The sequence below is a fragment of the Lucilia sericata genome, unplaced genomic scaffold, assembly GCF_015586225.1.
Source record: "Lucilia sericata isolate MDLA Ls3-8-SP2 unplaced genomic scaffold, ASM1558622v1 Contig000109F_arrow, whole genome shotgun sequence".
NCBI lineage: Eukaryota > Metazoa > Arthropoda > Insecta > Diptera > Calliphoridae > Lucilia > Lucilia sericata.
In genome coordinates, this window is record NW_023994141.1 from 480931 (window position 1) to 503159 (window position 22229).

General features: G+C 27.3%; 1 protein-coding gene across 9 annotated transcripts in view; it reads right to left on the reverse strand.

Moving 5' to 3' along the window:
• The window catches only part of LOC119600275 (elongation of very long chain fatty acids protein), a 57034-nt gene that overhangs the window by 15763 nt on the left and 19042 nt on the right, over window positions 1-22229 (reverse strand). For 2 of the 9 annotated variants that reach the window (XM_037950397.1, XM_037950404.1), the window contains exon 2: window positions 4293-4359. The exons of 1 other annotated variant lie outside the window; for it this stretch is intronic. The gene's annotated coding sequence lies outside the window, so the exon portion shown is untranslated. Of the gene's footprint in view, window positions 1-4292; window positions 4360-11913; window positions 12044-12517; window positions 13165-22229 lie in introns of those variants that run through there. 6 more of the 9 variants (XM_037950401.1, XM_037950398.1, XM_037950400.1 and 3 more) reach the window with 6 other exon arrangements.

The following is a 22229-nucleotide window of genomic DNA, read 5'->3' on the forward strand; positions in this document are numbered from 1 at the left end:
CGATCTTTGCAAGCGAGTCTGGCAAATTGAAAATTAAAACATAAACGAAACTTATCGATGACAGAACATCGATCTTTCAATAAAAATCGATCATGCAGCAAAAAAAATCGTTTTATCAGGAGAAACCCGATCGTGCATCATCCATTAGAATCTTTAAACGATCTTTTATTAAAACCGATTCGTCATAAGACAAGAGTATTGCACCTATTTTCAAGGATTTTTAGATGAACAACGACTCTGCAGTAGTTTAATCAACTTAAAATCCCACCAAAATCTGCCAAAAGATCGAGATTAGAAAATCGATCTCCGAAAACCGAAACCGAAAAAATAGATATTTCAAAAGCGACCCAATCATTTGATGAAATCAAACGTTAATATTTCATATATTATTTTTAACTTAATTTAATAGAAAAGTTACTTTCAAATTTAAAACGTTTTAGAATTAAGTTCTTTGCAAAATCCCAGAATAAACAGGTAGGTTTACTGGATTAAACTAAATTTTTCCAAAAATGAATAGCATAATTAAACTATAGTCTAGACGGTTTTCTAAATATAGTAAATAAATATTAATGGTTTTAAATTTTTCGTCACAATTTCAAAATTCGATTTTATTAATTAATTTCAATAGAACGATTAATATTAAGACCAAATATGTTAATAACTAGTTAATGTTAAAAAAAACATCTGTCTGTTATGCAAAATATGACATTTATTTCTGGCAATTTTTGGGAATATTAAATAAGATTTTTTTTATATGCATTAATTTCTGTCAAATAAAGAACTTTTGACTTGAAAATAAAAAGAAGAACTTTGAATAAATATTCCCCAAATTTTATATTACTAATGATGTGACAATAACTAACAGTTAGCAACAAAGCAATGTATTTGTTTGTCTGCTTTGTTTTTTTCATGTGATTATTTATATTTAACTAAATTATACAAACTATGAATTTCATATCTAATTGTCTACATCTGACAATTATGTCATATTTCTAAGGTAAATATTTCATTTTATCATTAAAAATCATAACAAATCAATTTAAAATACATGTTGCCAAATGTTAATAATTTTAAATTTTAATAAAATTAACTATTTCAAATTACTATTTAAAGCAAAAATAGCATATCATTGCCATTTTGAACTCTCATAACATAAAAACATTAACATTTTTTATTTTGCACATCCACATTAAAAAAAAAAACCAAGTAACAAGTTTATTATTTTACACTTTTTTGTGCACAGACATACTTTTTAGGTCATGACTTCTTTGTTGTTAATAGGGAGGGTAATTAAGAAGACCCATATAAAATTTGAAAACAAAAATAAAATCTTCAAAAATTTTTCACATGTGCACACATATTTACTTGAATGGTGATTTTTAGTGTTTTATTTAAAACAAAAAAATTAATAAATTTTGGCAAATAAATAACAAATTGTTGCGTTATTTTTAGCAATAATTTGCATAATTAAATAATACATAAATAAATAAATTAGTTTATGTTTTTTTAAACATTCCCTCAAGCAATTTTGACCCAGTTGTTAGGTGATACAACAAATAGATAAATTTATGACACTTTACACAATATTATGTGGAAATTTGACTTGTAAATATTTATAGTCTTAAATACAATTTCTGTTTAAATCGTTTCTAATTACTATCCCATCAAAAACTTATTATAAAAAGTAAGGAGTTAAAATTCTAACAAAAAAATTAATTAGACTATAGACTAGACCACAGACTGTAGACTAGATTATAGACTTGACTATAGACTAGACTATACACAATAATATAAACTAGACTATAGACTAGACTATAGACAAGACTATATACTAGTCTATAAATTAGACTACAGACTAGACTATAGACTTGACTATAGACAAGCCTACAGACTCGACTATAGACAAAACTATAAACCAGTCTATAGATTAGACTAGACTATTAGACTAGACTATAGACTAGACTAGACTATAGACTAGACTAGACTAGACTATAGACTAGACTAGACTATAGACTAGACTAGACTATAGACTTGACTAGACTATAGACTAGACTATAGACTAGACTATAGACTAGACTATAGACTAGACTATAGACTAGACTATAGACTAGACTATAGACTAGACTATAGACTAGACTATAGACTAGACTATAGACTAGACTATAGACTAGACTATAGACTAGACTATAGACTAGACTATAGACTAGACTATAGACTAGACTATAGACTAGACTATAGACTAGACTATAGACTAGACTATAGACTAGACTATAGACTAGACTATAGACTAGACTATAGACTAGACTATAGACTAGACTATAGACTAGACTATAGACTAGACTATAGACTAGACTATAGACTAGACTATAGACTAGACTATAGACTAGACTATAGACTAGACTATAGACTAGACTATAGACTAGACTATAGACTAGACTATAGACTAGACTATAGACTAGACTATAGACTAGACTATAGACTAGACTATAGACTAGACTATCTAGACTATAGACTAGACTATAGACTAGACTATAGACTAGACTATAGACTAGACTATAGACTAGACTATAGACTAGACTATAGACTAGACATAGACTAGACTATAGACTAGACTATAAACTAGACTATAGACTAGACTATAGTCTAGACTATAGACTAGACTATAGTCTAGACTATAGACTAGACTATAGACTAGACTATAGACTAGACTATAGACTAGACTATAGACTAGACTATAGACTAGACTGTAGACTAGACTATAGACTAGACTATAGACTAGACTATAGACTAGACTATAGACTAGACTATAGACTAGACTATAGACTAGACTATAGACTAGACTATAGACTAGACTATAGACTAGACTATAGACTAGACTATAGACTAGACTATAGACTAGACTATAGACTAGACTATAGACTAGACTATAGACTAGACTATAGACTAGACTATAGACTAGACTATAGACTAGACTATAGACTAGACTATAGACTAGACTATAGACTAGACTATAGACTAGACTATAGACTAGACTATAGACTAGACTATAGACTAGACTATAGACTAGACTATAGACTAGACTGACTAGACTATAGACTATAGACTAGACTATAGACTATAGACTAGACTAGACTATAGACTAGACTATAGACTAGACTATAGAGACTAGACTATAGACTAGACTATAGACTAGACTATAGACTAGACTATAGACTAGACTATAGACTAGACTATAGACTAGACTATAGACTAGGACTATAGACTAGACTATAGACTAGACTATAGACTAGACTATAGACTAGACTAGAGACTAGACTATAGACTAGACTATAGACTAGACTATAGACTAGACTATAGACTAGACTATAGACTAGACTATAGACTAGACTATAGACTAGACTATAGACTAGACTATAGACTAGACTATAGACTAGACTATAGACTAGACATAGACTAGACTATAGACTAGACTATAGACTAGACTATAGACTAGACTATAGACTAGACTATAGACTAGACTATAGACTAGACTATAGACTAGACTATAGACTAGACTATAGACTAGACTATAGACTAGACTATAGACTAGACTATAGACTAGACTATAGACTAGACTATAGACTAGACTATAGACTAGACTAGACTAGACTATAGACTAGAACTATGACTAGACTAGACTTACTATAGACTAGACTAGACTAGACTAGACTAGACTATAGACTAGACTATAGACTAGACTATAGACTAGACTATAGACTAGACTATAGACTAGACTAGACTATAGACTAGACTATAGACTAGACTAGACTATAGACTAGACTATAGACTAGACTATAGACTAGACTATAGACTAGACTATAGACTAGACTATAGACTAGACTATAGACTAGACTATAGACTAGACTATAGACTAGACTATAGACTAGACTATAGACTAGAATATAGACTAGACTATAGACTAGACTATAGACTAGACTATAGACTAGACTATAGACTAGACTAGACTATAGACTAGACTATAGACTAGACTATAGACTAGACTATAGACTAGACTATAGACTAGACTATAGACTAGACTATAGATTAGACTATAGACTAGACTATAGACTAGACTATAGACTAGACTATAGACTAGACTATAGACTAGACTATAGACTAGACTATAGACTAGACTATAGACTTCTTTAAGGAAATTTACTTAAAAATGTTAAATTAGCAATTAATTATTAAATTTCTAAAAAAAAAATAATAGAACTTATAAATTAACTAACAAAAATGATTTGTTTACTTACCAAACTCACAGGTAGAAATGTTAACAATAAAAAAATATAATCTAAAATTTAATATTAAATATAAAACCTGAAAATAAACAAAAGTAGAGAAACATTTAATTAATTAAAATTAAAACACAACTGCACAATTTGTAATTGTAATTATAATATTATAAAATATTTGCATATATTAAATGAAATGAAAAGAATAATGTAGATTAAATTATAAATTAAACAAACTTTCGCTTGCAACGAACGAAAAAATTGCTTTAAATTTCACACAAAAAATCAGCCTTGAAATATGCTAAAATAAACAAAAATTTCAAACACATGCATACGTATTTGGACCATGTTACGTTGACTTTTTGAATAACAGTCAAAATCAAATGTTAAGAATGCAAAAATTGCATTAATTATTAATTTTATTTTTTTGGCTTTAATACAGAAAGAATTGAATGAAATAAATGCAGGCTGAAATTGCTTAAAAAGTTCTATTGTGTCAAAAAAAAGTATTTTATTAGAAATAAATATTAATTGATATACTTTTTTTTAATTGGGTTCAAGTTCAATTTTATAATAAACAAAATATAATTATTAAGTAATTAGCAATTTTAAACAGTCTGCTGCGAAGTAAATTTGCAAGTTGTAAAGGAAATTTTTACAATTCTCAAATTAAAAATTGAACTTGTAACTGAATATAATTTTATAAAATTTTAAATGTAATTCTAAGAGGCACGTGGCCATTTTTTGTTATAAAATATCTTTATAACATGTCATGCAATTGCTAATGAATAATTTTGCTAATAAAATTTTTTTCATGGCTTATCGCAAATTCAATAAAATTTTAGAATATTAATATCTCTATTTGAACATGCTGATGCTTGGTTTACACTTGTGCTTATTTACATTTTTTACTCAATTCATTTAATACTCAATTCTTTATGTGTTCTTTAAACAAATAGTTTTGGTTACATCATACGGTGACACCTCGATAAAGAGGACATCGATAAAAAACAACAGATTATAGTAATACAAGAATTGCCAAATTGTTTCTGTAGTCTAGTCTATAGTCTAGTCTATAGTCTAGTCTATAGCCAAGTCTATAGTCTAGTCTATAGTCTAGTCTATAGTCTTGTCTATAGTCTAGTCTATAGTCTAGTCTATAGTCCAGTCTATAGTCTAGTCTATAGTCTAGTCTATAGTCTAATCTATAGTCTAGTCTATAGTCTAGTCTATAGTCTAGTCTATAGTCTAGTCTATAGTCTAGTCTATAGTCTAGTCTATAGTTTAGTCTATAGTCTAGTCTATAGTCTAGTCTATAGTCTAGTCTATAGTCTAGTCTATAGTCTAGTCTATAGTCTAGTCTATAGTCTAGTCTATAGTCTAGTCTATAGTCTAGTCTATAGTCTAGTCTATAGTCTAGTCTATAGTCTAGTCTATAGTCTAGTCTATAGTCTAGTCTATAGTCTAGTCTATAGTCTAGTCTATAGTCTAGTCTATAGTCTAGTCTATAGTCTAGTCTATAGTCTAGTCTATAGTCTAGTCTATAGTCTAGTCTATAGTCTAGTCTATAGTCTAGTCTATAGTCTAGTCTATAGTCTAGTCTATAGTCTAGTCTATAGTCCTAGTCTATAGTCTAGTCTATAGTCTAGTCTATAGTCTAGTCTATAGTCTAGTCTATAGTCTAGTCTATAGTCTAGTCTATAGTCTAGTCTATAGTCTAGTCTATATCTAGTCTATAGTCTAGTCTATAGTCTAGTCTATAGTCTAGTCTATAGTCTAGTCTATAGTCTAGTCTATAGTCTAGTCTATAGTCTAGTCTATAGTCTAGTCTATAGTCTAGTCCTATAGTCTAGTCTATATCTAGTCTATAGTCTAGTCTATAGTCTAGTCTATAGTCTAGTCTATAGTCTAGTCTATAGTCTAGTCTATAGTCTAGTCTATAGTCTAGTCTATAGTCTAGTCTATAGTCTAGTCTATAGTCCTAGTCTAGCTAGTCTATAGTCTAGTCTATAGTCTAGTCTATAGTCTAGTCTATAGTCTAGTCTATAGTCTAGTCTATAGTCTATCTATAGTCTGTCTAGTCTATAGTCTAGTCTATAGTCTAGTCTAGTCTATAGTCTAGTCTAGTCTATAGTCTAGTCTATAGTCTAGTCTATAGTCTAGTCTATAGTCTAGTCTATAGTCTAGTCTATAGTCTAGTCTATAGTCTAGTCTATAGTCTAGTCTAGTCTAGTCTATAGTCTAGTCTATAGTCTAGTCTATAGTCTAGTCTATAGTCTAGTCTATAGTCTAGTCTATAGTCTAGTCTATAGTCTAGTCTATAGTCTAGTCTATAGTCTAGTCTATAGTCTAGTCTATAGTCTAGTCTATAGTCTATCTAGTCTATAGTCTAGTCTATAGTCTAGTCTATAGTCTAGTCTATAGTCTAGTCTATAGTCTAGTCTATAGTCTAGTCTATAGTCTAGTCTATAGTCTATAGTCTAGTCTATAGTCTAGTCTATAGTCTAGTCTATAGTCTAGTCTATAGTCTAGTCTATAGTCTAGTCTATAGTCTAGTCTATAGTCTAGTCTATAGTCTAGTCTATAGTCTAGTCTATAGTCTAGTCTATAGTCTAGTCTATAGTCTAGTCTATAGTCTAGTCTATAGTCTAGTCTATAGTCTAGTCTATAGTCTAGTCTATAGTCTAGTCTATAGTCTAGTCTATAGTCTAGTCTATAGTCTAGTCTATAGTCTAGTCTATAGTCTAGTCTATAGTCTAGTCTATAGTCTAGTCTATAGTCTAGTCTATAGTCTAGTCTAGTCTATAGTCTAGTCTAGTCTATAGTCTAGTCTAGTCTATAGTCTAGTCTATAGTCTAGTCTATAGTCTAGTCTATAGTCTAGTCTATAGTCTAGTCTATAGTCTAGTCTAGTCTATAGTCTAGTCTAGTCTATAGTCTAGTCTATAGTCTAGTCTATAGTCTAGTCTATAGTCTAGTCTATAGTCTAGTCTATAGTCTAGTCTATAGTCTAGTCTATAGTCTAGTCTATAGTCTAGTCTATAGTCTAGTCTATAGTCTAGTCTATAGTCTAGTCTAGTCTATAGTCTAGTCTATAGTCTAGTCTATAGTCTAGTCTATAGTCTAGTCTATAGTCTAGTCTATAGTCTAGTCTATAGTCTAGTCTATAGTCTAGTCTATAGTCTAGTCTATAGTCTAGGGTATAGTCTAGTCTATAGTCTAGTCTATAGTCTAGTCTATAGTTTAGTCTATAGTCTAGTCTATAGTATAGTGTATAGTCTAGTCTGTATTCTAGTCTATATTCTAGTGTATAGTCTAGTCTGTATTCTAGTCTATATTCTAGTGTATAGTCTAGTCACGTTCTTACCCCCCAAAAATATTCAAAAATTTTATGGGTTCAGTCGTTTAGGCTTTGGATGATCAATCAGTCCGTAATTTCATTTTCGAAATAATTTTACAACTCGCTTATAAGTAAGGAGGTAGATAAGAACTTATTACGATCGCTTGCAAATAAGGTGTTAAGTAAGTAGTTTTGTTTTTGCTTAAAGCAAGTATATTTTGGATTCATTTTAGCCGGATATAATAATGCAAAGTGATATTCATTCCCAATCACAAACGAAAATTTTACCTTGTTGAGACACACAAACTTCATGTTTACATTTTGAAACAATAAATTTAGTTTTATTTTATATAAAATCGAGTAAAAGTAATCAAATAAATAATAGTAATCATTGTTTTATACGCTTTAAATATATTTATTTTATATGTATATGTAAAGAGTTTGAAACAAAATTGATAAATGATTGTAATCAATATAAAAAAAAAGTAAAGTTGACATAATGACAACTCTGTTTAGAAAATTTACATATATATGTATTTCCTAAATTAAATTTTTACACCTACACTATAGGAAGCTTTTGAAATTAAAATATCATTAAAATACTTCCCTTTTATTTTGAAATAAATTCAAAAACTGCTAAAATAAATCATATTGATGACACTCCCACCTTTCAATTGACCAAGTTTAAAATGTTTAAAATATGTCTGGTGAAACTCAGACAAAAAAATATTGTTTATTTTCCTCATTTCATCAGTTGGACAGTTTTTTTTCACATAATTTCCAATGGAAATTTAATAAATAAACGTGTTTCCTGAGCCACTGACTTGTGAGAATTTAATTGAAAATTTATGGTTGTAAGTTTTTTAATCACGTTTTTTTGTGTTTTTTTATTAAAAAATACTATAAAATTCTTACATGACAGCACCACAACAGCAACAACAAATAATTTATAAATTTATAATTAGCCAACTCTTTATAAAGTAATTTTGTTAAAAAAATAAACATTCTATTAAACAATTATATATTTAAAATTTTCATAGCGGTAAATAATTTGTATTAAAAATGCCATAAACGTTTTTTTATGGAAGATCATAAAAACTGTTATTTTTTAAAAATTGAAAAAAAAAACAGTTACTTTTGATAATATTTTTAATACAATTTGTAAATGTTTAAAAAAAGTAGATAAAAATTTTATTATAAAAAAATGACCTTTAACTTTTAGTGTGTTAAAAAAAATTTAATTATTGTAATCAATTATACATTGATAACAGTTAGATATCAAGTTATTTCGATAACTTATAAGAATATTGCTTAAAATTTCAATGCGTGCTAGTTGCATTTTAATAATAAGTTTAAAAGTAAAAAAACCATGTAATTAGTTCATACTTTGTAATAGTGGAAAATTATCTCACTTTAACGTGTTACATTGTTTTAACATGATAAAGGTCATGGTTGATTTGTTGCACACTTCTAATCACTATTGTGAATGGACTTTATTTTGGTGAAAAACTATTGTGAATAAAGATTAAATTTTAGCTTTATATATTTGGGAACAATTTTAAAAATGTTCAAATTTACTACTTAAAAATTTCTAAATACATAATTTTAATATTTTTCCAATTTGAAAAATAGTTTTCAAATATTAATAATGCAAAATGCTATATTTGACATTGAATTTAAATTTTTTGCTGGATAGAGTAATACGTTTTAAAAATTTCCCAGCAATTAAAAATTGTCGGAATTTAAACTGATTATAAATTTATTAAAAATATGAATTACTATTTTTGGTCACTTGACTTGCGATAAGTCAAATGTTCTAATTTCCTCGTTGAAAAAAGCTGTCTGTTTTCTATCTAATCTTTGCACAATAAATACTTCAAGGTTTTTATGGCATTTGCAAGATATCGCTTCTATAAATCCACCTGTTTCAAAACTTTTAATCTATTTTTTAATTATAAATCGAGTTAAAAAATCATGACCTAACTTAATAAAGTGGATTAGCGCAGATTAAGAAAATATAAATTTACTGAATATTCAAAAATTCTTATAATTCATAGCAAAATCTGTAGAGTCAATAGAAAGGAACTAATGCTTCCAAAGTTGTCATTTTGAAGGGCAGGGCAGGGCACTAGACTACTATACCGTAGTCTATAGTATGGACTATGGCCAATAACTATGACGTAGTATATAGTCTGGACTCTAGCCAGTCTAGACTATGGCTACGACTACAGGCTGAATTATAGCCAAGTGTAATGTGTGGACAGTAGCTAAATCTAGTCTATATTTTAGTTTATAGTCTAGTATACAGTCTGGACTATAGCTATGACTACTGTCTGGACTATAGCCAAGTCTAGTCTATAGACTAGTCTATAGTCCAGTTTATAGTCTGGTCTATAGTCAAATCTATAGTTTAGTCTATAGATTAGTCTATAGACTAGTCTATAGTCTAGTCTATAGTCTAGTCTATAGTCTAGTCTATAGTCTAGTCTATAGTTTAGTCTATAGTCTAGTCTATAGTCTAGTCTTTAGTCGAGTCTATAGTCTAGTCTTTAGTCTAGTCTATAGTCTAGTCTATAGTCTAGTCTATTGTCTAGTCTATAGTCTAGTCTATAGTCTAGTCTATAGTCTAGTCTATAGTCTAGTCTATAGTCTAGTCTATAGTCTAGTCTATAGTCTAGTCTATAGTCTAGTCTATAGTCTAGTCTATAGTCTAGTCTATAGTCTAGTCTATAGTCTAGTCTATAGTCTAGTCTATAGTCTAGTCTATAGTAGTCTATAGTCTAGTCTATAGTCTAGTCTATAGTATAGTCTATAGTCTAGTCTATAGGTCAGTCTATAGTCTAGTCTATAGTCTAGTCTTAGTCTAGTCTATAGTCTAGTCTATAGTCTAGTCTATAGTCTAGTCTATAGTCTAGTCTATAGTCTAGTCTATAGTCTAGTCTATAGTCTAGTCTAGTCTAGTCTTAGTCTTATCGAGTCTTTAGTCTAGTCTATAGTCTAGTCTATAGTCTAGTCTTTAGTCCTAGTCTAGTCTAGTCTATAGTCTAGTCCTAGTCTAGTCTATAGTCTAGTCTATAGTCTAGTCTATAGTATAGTCTATAGTCTAGTCTATAGTCTAGTCTATAGTCTAGTCCTATAGTCTAGTCTATAGTCTAGTCTATAGTCTAGTCTATAGTCTAGTCTATAGTCTAGTCTATTGTCTAGTCTATAGTCTAGTCTATAGTCTAGTCTATAGTCTAGTCTATAGTCTAGCCTATAGTTTAGTCTATAGTCTAGTCTATAGTCTAGTCTATAGTCTAGTCTATAGTCTAGTCTATAGTCTAGTCTATAGTCTAGTCTATAGTCTAGTCTATAGTCTAGTCTATAGTCTAGTCTAGTCTATAGTCTAGTCTAGTCTAGTCTATAGTCTAGTCTAGTCTATAGTCTAGTCTAGTCTATAGTCTAGTCTAGTCTATAGTCTAGTCTATTCTATAGTCTAGTCTATAGTCTAGTCTATGGTCTAGTCTATAGTCTACTCTATAGTATAGTCATTAGTCTAGTCTATAGTATAGTCTATAGTATAGCCTATAGTATAGCCTATAGTCTAGTTTATAGTATAGTTTTAGTTTTTAGTATAGTATATAGTCTAGTCTTTAGTCCAGTCTTACTCTAGTCTTTAGTGTAGTCTTCACTCTAACTTATGGTCTAGTTTATAGTCAGGTATATAGTTTAGTCTATAGTCTAATCTAGAGTTTAGTCTATTGTCTAGTCTATAGTCGAGTCTAGATTATAGTCCTTTCTATAGTCTAGTCTTTAGTATAGTCTAGTCCAATTATTCCGATAGCTTTATTGTTATTTGGCGCGAACATTTTGAACTTTATTTAGTTTTTTTTTGTTTAATTTAAACCGGAAATTTATAAAATTGTTAACAAACATTTCACTTCATCGATTCACACAAGGCACTCACTCATAATTTAAAAATAGGTCAATTTCCATTATCCATTTTAAATTTTCCAACATAACAAAATCTATAAACATACAATTTAAAAAGGGAGCAAAAAATAACGTATTATTGTGACTAATGAAGTGCAAACTTAATTGAGTGTAAACTTCTAAATTTAGATCAATTGATTAATTTTCAAATGTTTTTACCAACATAAAAAAGTAATAAAACACACTATTTTTAGAAATAAGAAAAAAAATAACAATTATAAAATGCACTAATTACTTTTTGAAACATAATAAACCTTTTTTAATATTTAAATATATTTTCAAAATTATAATTGTTAGAAAGAAAAAAACTTAAAAAACACACACGCACCTGTTGTTAGTTACGAACACAAATATACAATAATCCAAAATCACAGTAATAAATTTATTTTATTTAATTTTATTTCTTGGCTTTAACAGCAACAAACCCTCCTTTTCAGCCAACAACCGGTGAATATTCACTATTAAATTGATTTGATTAAAAATTATTATTAATACAAAAAAAATACACACAGCAAAAGATGAACGACAACAACAACAACAACAAAAACGAACAACACATACACCAAAGTCAGACAGAGTTGCAAAACTATTTGAGACTTTTTTTTATTCGAATTTGATTATGATTTTATATTTTAGTATTTGGTAGTATAGTATGTATTGAATAAAATTATTATCTAATCTTTAGTTAAAACTGTGTGTGTGTGTGTATAAGGGTTTTTTGTTGTTTTTTATGTATATTTTATTTTACAAAAGACGTTTGTTTCAGCAAAAACAAATCAACAATTTATAAACAATTCACTGTATTTTAATGTTAACGCACACTTTTATAACGAATTTTAGTACTGTCTTTCAAACACATGCACAATGGGGTAGAAAAGAAAATATTTATAAAATTTATTAAGATTTTAATGACGATGATAAGTGACGCATACTTTAATATCAATCACTTCTTTTTCCCTTGTACGGTTGATGGGCTAAAATTGTTCTGCCGATTTGTCCACAATTATTTTGATAAGATACAAAATGAATGCGATCGTATGAGAACGTAAAATGTCAGACGAACGAACGACTCTGCTGATGGTCTCAAGTAAACATAATTTAAATGTGATTCATTTTTTATTTGGTTTTTTTGCAATGAACCAATAAAAACCGATAAAAAACTAGCACTTGGTAGATGTTTTTTGGCAAATAAAAAAATCACTTATTTTTTTTTTTTTTAAATACTATAATCACAAATTACTTTTAATTTTTTCGATTTGTCTTTAAAACACTTCCCGATAAACCATTGACTAATTGGTTATTATTTATTAAAACCTTGTTATCTCCTGCTGTTTACGAAATGTTAGTCACCACTTATCTGGCAGATTTGTAAAAATATTTTTAAACCATGCAGTTGAAAAATATTTTATTATTTCTTTTTTCCTGAAAATAAAGTTTGATAACGTTCGCCGTTGTTTTAATGCTTTAACCCGTAAAATAACCCGTGAGTGTTTTTCTGTAATAAAAAAAATATTTATAAAAATCGTAATTTTATATCTTGCTGTTCACAACCGTATACGTAAAAGTTTAAAATGCAACTAACTACTAAAGTTTTAATACAAAAAAGTTAAACTCAAATCACAGTCACTCATTCGACGCTTTACAACTACAACTACAACAACAACAATAGTAATAGCAACAACAATACAACAACATTATATTATGGTAAATAACTTTCTTTGCTTATGTTTGCTTTTTCTTCACACACCACAAAAACAACAACCAATCGAAAAAAATATATCTCATAATATGTATTTTAGTACAGTGGGGAACAAAAAGATAGAATTTTTTTTATTTTAAATTTTGTAAAAATTTTCAATACCAAAATTTTTTAAAAACAGTAATTTTGAATATTTTTCAATTTTATCAGATAATTTTCTTTAAAAGAAAATTTTAACACATATTTTCTATAAAACAAAATTTTATCACATAATTTTCTATAAAAGAAAATTATATTAATTTTTTCTAAAATACAGAATATTTTATAAAAATTTTCTAAAAAAAGGAAATTTCATTAAAAAATTTCTAAAAAAATAAAATTTCATAAAAATTTTTCTAAAAAAGAAAATTTCATTATAAATTTTCTAAAAAAAAAAAATTTTCTAAAAAGAGAATTTCATTAAAAATTTAAAAAAAGAATATCACAAATATTCCATAAAAGAAAATTTCATTAGAAATTTTCTATAAAAGAGAATTTTATCAAAAATTTTCTAAAAAATAAAAATTTGTTTAAAAATTTTCTAAAAAATAAAATTTCTTTAAAAATTTTCCATAAAAGAAAATTTTATTTAAAAAAATGTTCTATAAAAGAAAATTTCATTGAAAGTTTTCTATAAATGAAAAATTTCATTGAAAGTTTTCTATAATAGAAAATTTTATCCAAAATTTTCAAAAAAATAAAATTTCATTAAAAAATTTTTCTATAAAACTAAATTTTATCAAAAAAATTCTATAAAAGGAAATTTCAACGAAAAATTTCTATAAAAGAAAATTTCACCAAAAATTTTCTATAAAAGAAAATTTCATCAAAAATTTTCTATAAAACAAAAATTCATCAAAAATTTTTTTTAAAACAAAATTTCATTAAAAATTTTCTAAAAAAGAGAAAATTTCATTAAAAATTTTCTAAAAAAAATTTCATTAAAAATTTAAAAAAATTAAAATTTTATTAAACATTTAAAAAAAAAATCATTTTATTAAAAATTTTCAAAAAAAGAATAAAATTTTATTAAATATTTTCTAAAAAAAAAATAAATGTTATTAAAAATATTAAAAAAAAGAAAAGAAAAGAAAAATAAAACAAAATTTTATACAAAAATTTCTAAAAAGGAAACTTCAACGAAAAATTTCTATAAAAGGAAATTTCAACGAAAATTTTCTATAAAAGAAAATTTCCACAAAAATTTTCTATAAGAGAAAAATTCATCAAAAATTTGTTATAAAACAAAATTTCATTAAAAATTTTCTAAAAAAGAGAAAATTTCATTAAAAATTTTCTAAAAAGGAGAAAATTTCTTTAAAAATTTTCTAAAAAAAAGAAGAAAATTTCATTAACATTTTTCTAAAAAAAGAAAATTTCATTAAAAATTTAAAAAAATGAAAATTTCATTAAACATAAAAAAAAAAAGAAAATTTTATTAAAAATTTTCAAAAAAAGAATAAAACTTTATAAAAAAGATCAAAATTTTATTAAAAATTTTCTAAAAAATAAAAGAAAATTTCATAAAAATTTTTCAAAAAAAATTAAACTTTATTAAAAATATTTTAAAAAAGAAAATTTTTTTAAAAAATATCTATAAAAAGAAAATTTCACCAAAAAATTTTCTAAAAAAAAAGAAAATTTCATAAAAAAATATTTTAAAAAAGAAAATTTCATTAAAATTTTTTTAAAAAAAGAAAATTTCATTAAAAATTTAAAAAAATGAAAATTTCATTAAACATTAAAAAAAGAAGAAAATTTTATTAAAAATTTTCAAAAAAAGAATAAAATTTTATAAAAAAAGATGGAAACTTTATTAAAAATTTTCTAAAAAAAAAAAAAATTCATAAAAAATTTCCTAAAAAAATTTAATTTTATTAAAAGTATTTTAAAAAAGAAAATTTCATTAAAAAATATCTATAAAAAGAAAATTTCACAAAAAATTTTCTAAAAAAAAGAAAATTTCATAAAAAAATTTATTAAAAATGTTTTAAAAAAGAAAATTTCATTAAAAAATTTCTAAAAAAGAAAATTTTTTCATCAAAAATTTTCTATAAAAGAAAATTTCAGCAAAAAATTTCTATATAATACAAATTTCATTAACAAAGTTTTCATTAAAAGAAAATTTCATTAAAAAAGTTTTCCACAAAAGAAAATTACAAAATTAAATATTTTGAATTTAAAGTTTTTATTGTTTAACATTTGCTCTTTACTGTAAAAAATATCTTGTATATGTGTTTTTTTTAAGCAAAAACTGATGTAATAATTTTTATTTCAACTTCTGTTTTTTTCTGCGCTCTTTGATGTCGAGTTTTTTGTTTGTCCTCACATCTTTTGTAATATCTTCTATAATCGGGTAAGTTAGAAAGACAATAAAACAGATATTGAGTTAGTCAAAGGCGAATAAAACATTATTAACGGTTTCTTGTTTAAAAAAAAACGAAATGAAATCTTTGGCTCCATCAACAAAAACACAAAAAATGGTCCAACCAAACAACCGTCATCATCAACATCAACATCACAACCACCAGGCGAGCATACATTTTTATCAACTGTGCAACCATGAAGAAACCACTTTCGCTTTCATTCAGTTCAGTTTTGCCGATTTTTTTCACCACATTTTCAAAACGTTTTTTTTTAAGTCTTTCTTGCTTCTTCTTCTTCTTCTTACTTTTAATGTACGCACACACTGATAATGTAAGCCCTGGTTCAACATTTCATACAATTCTCTGTTACCAAAAGTCCAAAAGTCATTTGTCTGATATATTTATATGTATTTGTGGGTCTGTGTGTGTTATTTACCCATTTAAGTTTACTCGAACATTCCAAAAGAAAGAAGACAATAAGCCAAAAGCAAACCAAGTTAATAAAATTCATAATAATTATTACCATCAACAGCTTTGTACTACTCTACAACTGCCAGCCAACAGCCATGATCATCACCACTGACCAACTTAAATGTTTTTAATAAAAAGATGAGAGATGATGATGATCATGATAACGATGATGATGACGATAATATAAATTTTATAAAGATGTTTCATATATTTTAAATTTTAACAAACAACGTGCTTTTTTTTTAAATAAAAAGTTGTTGTAAAGTAGTTTTTATAGTTTTTGCAAAAACAAAGTAATTTATTCTTTCCTTAATGTAAGACAGTAGTAAAAATGGCGTATTTTGTAAAGGGTACTAACGTTGAAGGTGTAAACGTTAGTTGAATTTAAAGTTGTCAAAGTGACAGCTGTCAGTTTTTAATATTTCAATAATCAATAAACTTTATAAATTTTGTTTTAATTGTTAAATAAAAGTACCAATTTCAAACAAATTTGTAATCGTTACTTTTTGAAATTATCACATTAGTAATGTTTTAATAATTACAATTATCACCTCTTTTCCCACAACCCAGTTGCTATTTTTGTTTTGGGATTTACCACCGTATATTGCTTTTAAGTAAATTTTTGTATTTCCCACCAAATTGAAGTTCAATATAAACGTTTTATGTTTTTTATTTCTTATTTTTTTGCGTCTCTTTCTTTTTAGGAGTTTGTTGAGAAAAAATTCAGGTTTTATGTTGATTGTAATAACAACGAGAAGAAGAAGAAGAAATACTGATAAAAAACTATTACTACATTTTCCTTGTACATTAAAAATTTCGTAATAATGGATATTGGTATAATTTCGAATAAGAAGAAATAACAGGAACATGTAATTTTGTAACAGCTGTCACAAAATCTTTGGATTGAAATAATATGAGATCAATTAGGTTCGGATGGGTGGTAGCCAAAAAGGTGTACGAACTGAGAATACAATTAATCAACAATATATTAGTGTGATTAACCACCCAGCTGTTCTGAAATAGCTTAGACTTACTTAGCCACCGACTATCCAGCATTTTCCTATTAGGAAGTCAATCGTCACTTTATAGATTACTGAGAGGCAGTCAGATGCTTCAGATTTTTAAAAGTATCTACTCTCTAGATTACTTAGGGACTGTAAAGTGATGACTAATTCCGCTCTCGCTTAGAAAAGTGACGACTGTTTTCACTTTCGTTTGCAAAAATATATACGAAAGACTAATTAGAGCCAACAAGGTGGTTAGACATTAGTTGAAATGACTGGCATTTCCTGATGCATTGACTATTGTCGAACTGCTGGGCATTCATATAAATGTTGTTGTTAAGTTTTGACAAATTGTCATGTGTTTGGATTACTCCCAATTCATTGGTCATCGTTGATACTGATCAGTTATCGGCTAAAACCTCTCATATGAACTCTAATACTTTCTACTAGATTTGTCTAAGGACTATTATACGAATCAGACTTTGGACGATTATGTATTCCACAAACTAGCCTATTTTCTAATCTATAGAGTAGATTATTGTCTAGTCTTTAGACTATCCTATTGACTAGTTTATCGACAAGCCTACTGTAGACTTATCTATTACCCAGTCTGTAGGTTAGTTTATTGTCTAGTCCATGGCCTAATATATGTATATTCTAGTCTATCCTAGTCGTTATAATCGATAGAGATCTTTTTGTTTTCGACTTCCTGTTTCATTTTGATACAAATGAAAATTACTGGGTGCAACAAAACGAAAACCTTTGGTAAGTAAGAAAATATTATTTCCTTTGAATTTGCAGACCTCAATTGATTGATTCTTGAAAGACAACATTCAACACACTGTAAACGATATACTCCTTTAAATGCTGCAAAAAATATTAAAAATTAATCTGAAGGTTGCCTCAAATCACGACAATTACATGCCGGAAATCACATTCAATTATAAAAAGTCAATTCCCTATGCATGTTAAAGTTCTATAGGCACCTATCAAAAAGCCCTTTACTTTTTGAGATGCGCAACAAAGTCGATTAAAATTAAACAACAATCTAAATCAGAATTTCCTTAAACGTCAAGTTATGTTATAGTCAGACATTAAATTCCTTAAAAAATCTTTCTGAAAAGTAATATAAAACCCCGCAAAAAAAACTCTTACTGATTAAAAAGTCATTAAAACTTGTTAACATTTATGTATGTTCCAGAATTTCATGGAAGCTGAAATGCAACTATATTAAAACAAATTTCAAGGTTTTTGTGTTATCCATTTTTATTACTGCAAAAGTTTGTTATTTGTTTCGAATTTTTTTTTTTTTTCTATAAATAAAACGTACGACCTTCAAAACATCATTGACCCCTGTGACGACGACAACTGCTGCAGCACACGATACCCAACAGTTATGGGATAAGGTAAAAAGACGTAAACACTGAGATGACGATTTTACAATAACAATTGTTTTTTGTTATTTATGTTATTGTTTTGTTATTTTTGTTTTCTTAATTGCTTTTTTTTAATGATTTTAAATATTTTAACGTAATAGTAGGTTTTAGTAATCCTGTGATTTCTTAAATAAAAAAAAACAAAACAAAAAGTTAATTGTTAAACCATAAAAAACGACAATATGTCATTATTATTTACTTTTGCTACATAAAATGCAAACAGGTCAAAAAACACACACACACACACTTTGTCGATAAAACTTAATTACCAAGATCTCATTTTATAAATGAAAAAACTTAAAAAGAAGACAAAAGAAAACACATTAAAGAAAAACTAAACTAAACTGATGACAGCCCAACCAAACCCCCTTAAACAGCTATCATTCAAATATCAGCATCATCAACATCAGTTAACTAACTACTACTAGTTAATTGAATGAATGAAAGCGTTTTTTTTTTTGGCATTTAATAAAAAATAAATATTTCATGGTCAAAATGTGGTCATCAAAAATATGGAATGAAGAAAAAACTTCGAGATGTTTATTACAGCATCAAAAATGTTGTTGACAAAATATCTTTGTATGTAGATTTATTTTAAACAAGCGAAACAGAAAACTAAATAAAATACCATAATAATATACTAATAAAATTTAGGATGGTTTAGGTTACACCAGTTCCAAAAGAAGTTTGAATATATTTAACACAATTATATTAACACAATTAAAGCTTACGCTCAATGAGCCATGTTGTTTACATTTTCTCTTCTTTTCGTTTATAAATAGCATTCATAGTTGTCAAGGCGAATTCATATAAGGTGGTGTTATTCAATCAGCTGATAATTTTTTCCTTAATTCGCCTGGTTTACGTAGCTGTCAAAGTTTGTTATTGTTTACATTTTTATATTTAAAAATGTCCGTTAAACGGAAAAAACCTTCGTTAATATTTTGAATTATTTATGTAAAAAATCTGAAAATACCAAGCATCTCGTAAACAAATATCATTTTATTTAAATAATGGCATAATTGGTTGTATACAAATATGTTATTTAAGAAAAATATTTTTATACCCTACACCACTTTAGTGGGGAGGGTATATTGGATTTGTGCTGATGTTTGTAACATATAAAAATATTCGTCCTAGACCCACCTTAAAGTATACCAATCGGCTTAGAATCGTTTTCTGAGTCGATTAAGCTATGTCCGTCCGTCTGGCTGGCTGGCTGGCTGTCCATGTAAACCTTGTGCGCAAGCTACAGGTCGCAATTTTCAAGATAATTGTATGAAATTTGGCACGCTCGTTTTATTTGACCCAAGGACGAAGCCTATTGAAAATGGTTAAAATCGGTCCATTATTTCACCTAGCCCCCATAGAACAGAACCCCCCGAAAAGGGCTTCTGAGCTCATAATTATGTTAAATATACAGATATATCGATAAAATACGGCATAACTAAGTTTTATAGAAGTCTTGATAACCCTGCCAAATTTCATAAAGATCGGGCCCCGTTTGATCCTAGCTCCCATACAAAGTCCCCTTCAGAAAATTACTTGAATGTCCCAAATTAACTTATAAACACAAATATCGCGATGAAATTCAGCACAATAAAATATTATGTAAATATAAATATATTCACAAAATTTTATCGGGCTTGGTCCATATTTGCCCCTAGCCCCCATATAAAGCCTTTTTCAGAAAATTAGTTTTTCATCCATAAATTGCTTAAATGTATCGGAACAAGGGAATATTGAAGATAAATGCGATATTATGAAAAATAAATCACATTTAATATTCATAACTGGTGTAGGGTATCATATGGTCGGCCACGCCCGACTATACTTTCTTACTTGTTTCTATTAAATGTTAACATATTACACAATATTGTTTTATATTTGATATTAAAATTGTGTAGATAACGTGATTAACTAAAAAAAATCTCTTCCGGAACACTTAATATTAAGAAACGCATATGAAGTATTTACCCGGCTGGCGGCATCTGACTTCTACGTTATGGCTTAATTTTGAAATCTATTAAATGTTAACAAATTAAACAATATTGTTTTATATATACACTATGTAGATAAAGAGATTAATTAAAAAAAGTCTGTTCCGGAACGCTTTATATAACAAAACCCATATGAGGTATTTACCCGTCCGGCGGCTGCTACATTATGGCCAAATATTGAAAATTACTCCGCCGGAGTAGAATTATCCATTCGCAACAAATATTCATTTATTCGTAATATAATATTTTCATGAATATGTACTTTTTTATGTTTATTTTTCACAAAAAATTAAGTTTTACTTAACTTCAGGCACTCACTTAAATTTTGCAAATTAATCTGCCGGAATAGAATTTTTCGTTTGAAACAAACATTATTCAATTCAGAATATATTTTCCTCACAAATTTTAATATCTTTATCTTTATTTTTAATAAAATATAAACAAAAATTTTTCATCAAATGAATTCGCCGTACTTATGGTTTTTGACATCTACGTAAACCAAATGCAAAAACAAAATACATGTAAAATGTTGTTGTTGCAGAACTGTCACCACCTTATCTGAATTCGCCTTGATAGTTGTAAAATAACATTGGCATGTAATATTACCATACAATTTTAATTACAGTAATACTACAATATGGCAACTTTAGGTTAAATTTTAAATATTATATAAAAAACTTAATTCGCATATTTTAGGGTTTTAATACTAAAAAAAAACAATAAATTATTTAAAATTGTTATTTAATTTACTGTTGTTTTACTGTTTGTTATATAAAATTGTGTGTTAAAAACCATAACTATTAAATATTTCTTTTAAATTGATTAATATTAATAAGTTTTTTTGGTAGTTAAATACAAATATAATTTCAAATGGATTATGTTGAAATATCGCCTAAATAAAACATTAACAAATGAAAGAAAAATATTTAAAATTGATCATTTATAGTTTTCTTTTCTTGAAGTTTCGATAAAAATACAGTGTTAATATAAATATTAAAATTCGTTACTATTTTGAAAACTGCTATAACTGCAGTTATTTCGATAGTAATTATTTAGAGCTAACATTAGAAATTAATATTATTTCAAAAATAATGAAATGATATTTCGCTGATTTCTTAAAAAATTTAGTCAGTTTTCTTCCCTGTTGTCTTCCGGAACAAATATTACTTCTTTGACTAATTTCGTCTTTTATCTTCAACTCTTTAGATCAAAATGAATCAGAATACGATCGCAGGCAATTACATATAAATAATGTCACAGAATCGTTCAGATACCACTTTTCCCGGGTTATTAAAAACGTCCCTTTCTTGGCATTTCGCCAAAAGGAGTAAAGTTATCTTCACAATTCTCAGAGTTTGAAACGTCAATCTATGTATATTCATTCTATATACTACTCTTCTGTAATGTCAATCATTCGACATTGGGTAGAACCAGAGCACCAAATAATCAGGTACTAGTGGTGGCAGTAGGTCCTTGTGGCCACTGAAATAAGTCGTGTCAATTAAAAATGGATCCGTACTTCGTACTACCAATTACATGTGCGGTTGTGTGACTTTCATTGCTTAAGGAATATACTGGGCGAAGTCTTTAGATGATAAGAATGATCTAGGGAAATGACCATTCGTCATA